The following is an 8,325-nucleotide window of genomic DNA, read 5'->3' as shown; positions in this document are numbered from 1 at the left end:
GAACGGCTTCCAAGAAAAATACAAAGCCCATTCATTTCAACAACAGAACTTATTTTAGCCACAAGAGAAGTGCTGAAAGCCCGGACCATTGCGCTGCAGCAGAAACAGCAGTGCCTCCAGGCTGCTATTTTCAGCTTCGCAGATCGATGAAGAAAGGCAGGAGATACTGTCAGCCACACCACAGCCTTCCAAGGGCAGTGCGCGTTCCCCTTTTCCACTTCATTTGTCCTGCTGGTTGCTGAGTGCTCAAATACAGCCAGGGCTGTTGAGTTCCCCCGCTGCACTTGTCAGAGGCTGCCCGCGTAGGCACAGCTCTGCTTCAGGCTGTTTCAGGCATGAAGGGGAGCAGCAGAAGCTCTGGAACAAAAAATGCTTTGGAGTGAGAGCCCCCAGCTGTGAGGGCAGCGAGGAGCCCAGACTTTCAGGGAGCCTGGGACAGTGCCCATGGAAAGTCGAGGGGAAGCCTCCATCGTTGGCAGAAATGGAAATGATGGAGGAATCAAAGCTTACAGTAAGTGAAAAAGCATCTTCTGAGTCTGAGAAAGGCCCCACAGGAAGGCTCATGGTGCCACCTGGAAGGTGCTTTGGACAAAAAGCATCTTGTGCAGGACCTGAAGGTGGAGAAGTCGCCGTGATTTTGGCCAGAAGGCTTTGCCCAAGGTGGCACGGTGAGAACATCTGCTGGGAAGAAGGGACAAGCACACGTAACATGGCATTTTACCCTCGGGGAGAGGCAGTCTGCGGCCACAGCAGGCACTCCCGAGCTCTGTGAAGGGGACCACCACCAAGGGTCAGCAGCAGGTTAAGCAGGGCTAACCCTGACCTTTCTCCAGTCTCCAAGCAGACAGCTCTTGAGCAAATACAAAACCGCAGTTATTAAGGAACACTTAAACAACCCCAGTAACAAAACAGAGTGAAGTGGAGCCAAAACTGCGGATCTGTTTTGTTCAAAGCATAATATTTACAGACGACAGATACTGAAAGGCAGTGGAATCGGTTTTCGGGACCGTGCCTACACCCAGAGAGTGGAGGCACACTTGAAAGTGCCTGTCCCTTGAAACACAGCGAGACACGAATTTCAGCTTCTCAGAAACATTGTCATTCCTAGAGCTATTACATGTGCTTGGTAAATGAGAATATTAGAAATAACTTATGGCCAGAGCTACAGGTGGAGCCTGAAACGCTAAGAAGCAGTTCAAAGCACCACTTACGTCTGATCTAGTTCAGCATTAGTCTAATGTTATCTTCCCCCCCCCAACGGTTTCAAGATGATGTAGAAAAACAGAGCAGAGCTGATGTTTACTTTTACAGCTAATGGTTCCTCAAATCTACGAGAACTTCTAAGGAACAGATAAAAGCAGCTGCAAGAGTGATCTAGAAATAAACATCTAGAAGAAAACATAGCTGCAATCAAAGTTCCAGCTGGTCGCTTCTCACTGCTTATCAGGATTCTTTTTAATCAGGCATTTTGAAGTCAGAGGCTTATTTCCAGCAGCTTTTGCCCATACACATATATATATAAGTCCCTTGAAATATTACAGAAGTTCTGTTTCGCATCAAAATAGCGTACATTGTCACCGAAATTATTAATTTTCTTTTCCTCATCCCCCATATTCTCTCCGGGCCCCTCTTTTGCATCTGGCATGTGTACTGATACTCGAGATGACAAATACTGATAACTGCGAGGCTGCAGCGCTGCATACTTCCACAGCGCGAAGCTCAGCCAAAGTTAGGCATTGATTTATGGGCTGTATTCTGTTCAACACGGCAAGTTGTTTTTTTTTTTTTTTCCCCTTTCCTAATTCCATACCTTTAATCCTTGCCACCTTCAACCTAGCGTGTGTCAAATTTCCATCTTATTGTTGCAGCTGTGGTTTCTTACAACTAAAGCACGCTTCTTGAAGGCACTGACACATTCTTAGGTTTATTCACAGATTTGAACGCTCGGTTGTTCAAAAAAAAAAAAAAAATGCCTGAGCTCATTAAAACGTGATGGCATTTAGAAGATTTTTTTTTTTCTTTTTCTGTTAAATGGTTGATATAGAGGTTAAAAAAAAAATGGGGATGTTGGATTGACTGTTTGTATTCAGCCCAAATCTACAGAAGGGGTGGTAACTTATGCAGAGGTAGAGATCTGAAGCCCAGGGTTCTCAATAATAAAGAGGTTGTTTCGAAAATACAAAAGAAGAAAAAAAAAAGCTCTCCCTCAGATAAAAAAGTCTTGTGCAGGTGTATAGATGAAAGCAAGCAAACCCTCTACCATCTAGGTATGGTGTTACTTTGGGTGCCTTCATGACCCCTAGTAGGAGGTAGCAGACAGATTGCCCAAGGATCTATATGCTTAAAGAAAGGAGCTCCAAAAGTTAAGTATTTTTGTTGACCTTTGCTGCTTGAAGAGAATACCCAGCTTCTCTGTGCTCTCCTATGGAAAATGGACCTAGCATCTATGTAGATGCTAGATGCTATAAGTATTCCTCCAAGGATTGAGCCCTCCCAAATCAGTGAGAGCTGCTCCGGGCAGCTCCATGGCCATGTCTCCATCTCCTCCCACAGGTGAGCTGGTGTAAAGGACCAATCCTTTACTTCAACCTTTCCAAGTTCAGTCTGGCACAGTAACTCAAGCCCACTTTTATCATCTTTAACAGCTAAGATGATAGCATTTTCCAGCAGAGCAGCTGAGATATGTCCCCATTCCAGGAAAAGGCCAAGAAAATAGCCGAGAGCAGTAAGAAGTTAAACCTCTGCAAAAAAAAATCTGCCAGAGGACATCTGTCAAAGCCCAAAGAGTTCCAGTTATGTATGATTTCATTTGATCCCAGAGGCTAAATAATGTACAGGAAAGATTTAATAATGTTATGCAGATTATGTGTGGAAATGTAAAAGGACCTGAATACAATGCCAGTTTGAGAAACGTTCGTGCGCTCATAGCTCTATTACGGCCACAAAGTCAGAAAACACAGCTTGAGCAATGGGCTATGATAATAAAATTAAAAATTGGAATTGCTAGAATATTTACTCAGGTGAGACTGTTTGATTAAAAAAAAAGATGACTTAATATTTTCTCTCTGCCAGGAAATGATCAGTGGAGAGAGCCCCGTTCCCGTTTCCACCACATTTCCATGTGAAACCCTGATAGTGAAAACACCGTAACCAAGGGGCGCTGCTCACAACATTCCCAACTGCTCGTGCAAAGGAGACGTCAGCTATTAAATGAGGAACAAAAAAAAAAAACAAATGGGCCTCAGCCAGGGTCTGCCAAGTGGCATCTGTCAAGTCGCCGAGTGGCGTAATGCCACTCTTTAAATACTGGCAAAAAAAAAAAGGGTTTACTGAACAGGATTCTTCACCAGGGTGGCCATGGATTTCATCATTAAAAGGTGACCTGAAAGCAGATGCAAGTAGAGCCTATCTGGAAATACCTGGAAACTTCAGTGCAGACTCTCACAAAGAAACAAGTGCAATGTTTCCTAGGTTTCCTGAGGCTGGCACTTGCGGTGGTCTTTCTTTGACCGGTGCTTTTATCTCCCTCATGATAGTGGTTACAGCTTTAGCAGCTGAAAACTTATGCTCACCATTATTTTTTTTTCTTTCTTTCAGCCTTTTCCTTCTAAGGTTGGATCTTTATTTGAAAGGAGTTTCAGCAGGTTTCTTAGGTTTCTCATTTCCTCTTGCTATTTCTGCTCTCATCTGCTTTGCAAATGGCCCCCGTAATATTAAGCTTATCTAATGGCCAGGCCTCCTCCTGGAAGAGCGCCAGCGGCGGTCTGAAAACGAGGCATCTGAAAGCGTTCAGAGGAGATGGCCATCACCTTCTCCCTGAACCTCAAACATAAAACTTCCCTGACAAGCACATACTCCAATGTCATGAAAAGCAAGAGGTTACTCTTAAATTCAGATACCATGTTAACCGGCTTCCTCGGTGACACTTGGACATCGTGCTGAACTGAACTCACTCTAAAAATAATATTTATTTTTTTTCCAGTGTTTGGAAAAGATGCTACTTGTACATGGACACATTAAAGAGTGAATGTCCCAATGACAGCTTCACCGTGAACATGAATTTCATTTTACAGTTGCTTCTCATCATTTTGTTAACCTTGATCATTTTCTCCCTCACTGTGGCATATTCCAAGTCCCAGGATGGTTGGGGTCAGAAAGGACCTCTGAAGGACCTCTGGTCCAACCCCCCACTCCATCTATTCCTGGCTTTTGACATTAGGCCAGAGTGAGTACAGGCACAGCTGTGTCCATCATCTCCTCAACCAGTGAGACTCAGGGGCTCTGTAACAATTCCTGCTGAGAAAGGTGGCAAGGGTGGAACAATTTTCTTTTCCTGGGTAAGGATAAGTCTATGAAAATGCAAGATGTGTTGCAGGTCTTTAAGTGCAGACACACACAGAGGACAAAATCTCCTGGATTTTGCCATTGAGCTTGGTGAGACCTGGATTTTATTCAAAAGGAGGAATGTGGTGGGGGTGCTGGGTCTCCAATTCAGAAACTTGAGAAGAAACCTAAAAAATCTGACCAAGTTCTGCATAAGACACTCTGAGGATTCACCATATGAGCAATAAAGACTGACACAACAGCTAACTAGCTGAATGTTGTAAAAAGAAAAAAAAAAACAAACACAAGTTTACCATAATATCTTCTATTTGGGTGAGACTTGAGAAGGAAGAGGTTCATCTTGTAGAAGAACCAATGCTGTAGGAATGCAGGACTGGGGTCTGTGTGGACAAATCTTTCATTTGGGCTTCTGCTTCACCAAAGAGAAGGAATTTTGACCTTGTGGGAGGGAGAAAGAAAAAACAGGCCCCAAACTGGAAACTGAAGTATGTAGACACGGACACAAGAGAGTATTGCCTGGAGTAACATTTTTTTCTTTTTGGAAAGAGGGTTGACAACAGGAAGAGGAAGGTTTGGTGGCTGCTGCAATGTCTGAGGCAGGCAGGTGCAATGAAACTAAAGGAGGTATCACGGTGTGCAATGTACGACATCCTTCTGGAAAAGAAACAAGTCCCCCACTTAATAATGTTTTATTAGACTAAGTGTTACTTTAGCTTAGTTTATTTTTTTATTTATTGCATAAATAACGACTGATTCAGAAGGATGCTATATTTAATTGGCGTTAGGTGAAAGTGAAGCTGAAAACATCACACAGACAGATTGCCAGCTGGTATAAATGAGCACAGCTCCGGGGGTGTCCGCTGCTGACTTACACCGGCTGTGGGGCTGCCCCAGCAGAGCCCTTGGTTGACGAAACCTTTCATAAGGCTGAGGAATCCAAACAACACTGCCCAGGCTGCCTCCAGCTTCTAGCTCATGTGATAAGGTCTTGCGCTGGTCTTCCTGTCCTGCAGCTAGGACAAACAAACAAAAACAGCATTTCTGGAACCCATCACCTTTCTGCAGGATGTTATTTAAAAATTATTCTGCAAAAGATCATTACCACAGGCTCACCGCTTTAGAGCAGACTTCCTAGAAGCACAGCAAGTTTGGGGAAAACCCCCACAAACAATCCCCCTTACTGTAAGGCACCTGTTCTCCTTAAAACACTTTTGTTTTTAGTGGAAGTCACCCCAGCTGAATTAAATTTGTTTCCCTTGGGTCTGCATTTTCTTTAGCCAACACAACAGCTGCACCATGTGGAGATGAGCCACAAGAAGTGTAACAACACATGTTTGTGATTGCTGTATCAGCTTTGGCAGATTTAAGTGCAGAGGTCTTTAGCTGCCTTCTATTAGGGAGCCAGCTTTACAATATATACAACATCTTGCAAAGTAGTAGCAATAATATATGTAGTTTTATGTATTTCTTGTACATGCTGGTACAGTAAAACCAGAAAGGAACTGGCTATTACTTATAGCTATAAATATTGTGTTAAGCACAAACATTTTCTTTTGCATGTAAAAGTAGGAACAGAACAGGAGGATGGGTTGGCTATGATAAAATCCCCAGAGCCCTCCTGTGCTAGCTGTTACCAGCCCTGCAGAGATGCTCAACCACCCAGGATTCGCAGCAACCCTCTTATTTCAAAGCTGCAGTAAATTTAATCTCTCCAAGAAGTTGCTGGATTCCTGGAAAATAATGCGTAATCTTGGTACAGAGTGTTGGTTTTTTTATTGTTGTTGTTTGTTTGTTTTTCGTTTTCCTCATTTTAAGAACAGGTGCCAAAAACTGGTCTTGCAGAGCCTAATTCAATATATGTTAGAGTGCAGCTTTACATCCTGCATTTGGGACATTTAATTAGGAGCTGTTGAGTATCCTATGCACGTCACAAAATGAGGTACTTGTTTTTGAAAGATTATTCTGAAACTTCAAGATAAATGCCAAAAATAGAGCACAAAACCAAGCATTTGTGTGTAAAATGTGTTGTTCCTGTTGCTTGTTGTGCAACTAGTAGCATGCATTTCTGTGGGTACTCTTTCTAATTCCTTTATGTGATTTTAATCTCCCAACACACTTTTTTAGTTAAAATTACCATATAAAAAGCCAACACAGCATTGTGTAAGTGTCCCCGTGACTCAGAAGAGCACTTTTTTCCACTGTCTAAAATTTCAAATTCTTAGAATCTATTCAGTGATAAGGAGGCTGCTTTTACGTTGCCTATTTTATCTTCTTGGACCGCATCATTTCTAATCAAATGAACATATGACACATTATTCAGAGGTTATGTCAAAGAAATGGTCGTGTCTAATGTGATCTGCCTCTGATTTTGACCTTTCCTCCATCCTCTTGGAAGATGAATCGGGCTGAGGGTGGAAACACCAGTCAAGCAAAAGTCTGCGTTTATGCTCACACTCCCATGAGCAAATTAGGCAGGACAATCCTTTGAGAACTGACCCCAAAGGAGTATGTCTGAAAGAAAGATGTCATTGATGCTAATAGGTTTTGGATCAGGTCCTACAGATATTCTGCCTAGGCTGAACTGTATAAAGCAGGAACTTTCTATCTATTCATCTTACCGAGAGACACAATATATTAAAACATCTAGTTTGGCTTTTTTTTCCTCCTGTTTCAAAATACAGTTTTTCACTGTATTGCCTAGTATTCAAATTAGCACATTCGTTTGGAAATTAGCTTTAAGGAATTTAAAATGGGCATTATTAATCCGGTAAGAGCAGCTTAATACCACCAGTGTAACAAATTAGATCATGGAACTACAGAGGAGCTCAAGGATGAAGCAATAAAAGCCGTGTATCAGCCAGTTCAAGGTTACAGAAAACATTAAACTCTCTCTTGTTTAGAAGACATTGAAATGTGATATATGAACACAAAAGAAGCAATGTCTTTAAATCTTAAAACGATTAGCAGCTTTGCTCTGTAGGGATCTTGGGCAGGAGATGGACTCCACCCCGAGGAAGATAAAAGACCTCAGTTTTCTCAACTGGAAGGAGTGATTCATTTTAGGTGGAAGTGGTATGCATGCGATATTCCTCATGTGGTAAATTAACTGTTTCCATTAAGAAAGTTCCAAGCATATGGAACCGGTCTCTTCTGCTCTGAAGAGAAAATTGTGCCACCAGAAAACTGCTTTCTTCTTCTTCTTTTTTTTTTTTTTTTTTCTTTTTTTTTCTTTCTTTTCAAAACCCAGTCTGCTTAAAAATGGGCAATGCTGATGGCTGTTGATAAACCCTTTTTTGCTATTCAATAATTCCATTAATCTTTCACTCTTTCCCTGCTTGTAACTTAAGAATTAAGAACATGTATTATTTAGTGAAGGAATAACGGGAAAAGCTTAGCTCGGGGTGCATAAGCTCTCTAGATAGTAACTTGCTATATGTTTTGCTGTGTTTTTGTAGCCTGATCTATGTACACTCAGTCATTTCAAAGCTTTCTTTTTTTTTTTTTACAGAAAGTGCCTGTGTCACTGCACAGTGACAGTACTCAAAAGGACTCATCTTAGGTAGAGGGGAGGCTGCCAGAAATGCTCCCACGCTGAACCAAACCGAGCCCGATTAGTGGGGGCTTCAATCAGTGCACTGCATAAAGCAAGCCTGTAAAACGTCATCATTTGGTGCTTTGCTGTTGTGTTGCCTTTTTTTGGTACTTTTTTTTTTAAAGTTATATTTTATGGGTCACTGTGAGGAAGGCTTCCTGCTGCTTTTAAGAGCAGAATGGGAATGTAAGTGCAAATCCTAATCTTTTTCTTGTTTTGAATATATTCCTGCTTTCCACGGTATCTTATCTTGTAATCAGACCCGTTACTTCAGAGGCAGTCATGAAATGGTTGTTATGCCATGGAACTGAACATTTTTTTGTGAAGTTTTAAGACTAGAAATGTATTTAGGTGGTGCTTTTTTTTTTTTTTTTTTTTTTTTTTTTAAA

The 8,325-nt window shown here is 41.8% G+C and overlaps 1 long non-coding RNA gene across 1 annotated transcript; it reads right to left on the bottom strand.

Moving 5' to 3' along the window:
* Positions 1 to 4,642: 4,642 nt before the first annotated feature.
* On the bottom strand, positions 4,643 to 5,780 carry LOC137851341 (uncharacterized). Its single transcript, XR_011093127.1, has 3 exons — positions 5,447 to 5,780; positions 5,217 to 5,357; positions 4,643 to 4,998 (listed from the first exon to the last, which is right to left on the bottom strand). It is a non-coding gene; the product is annotated as an uncharacterized lncRNA (long non-coding RNA).
* Between the last annotated feature and the right edge of the window lie 2,545 nt (positions 5,781 to 8,325).

The sequence above is a fragment of the Anas acuta genome, chromosome 2 (genome assembly GCF_963932015.1).
Source record: "Anas acuta chromosome 2, bAnaAcu1.1, whole genome shotgun sequence".
Lineage (NCBI taxonomy): Eukaryota > Metazoa > Chordata > Aves > Anseriformes > Anatidae > Anas > Anas acuta.
This window is presented reverse-complemented; position numbering and strand designations above follow the sequence as displayed.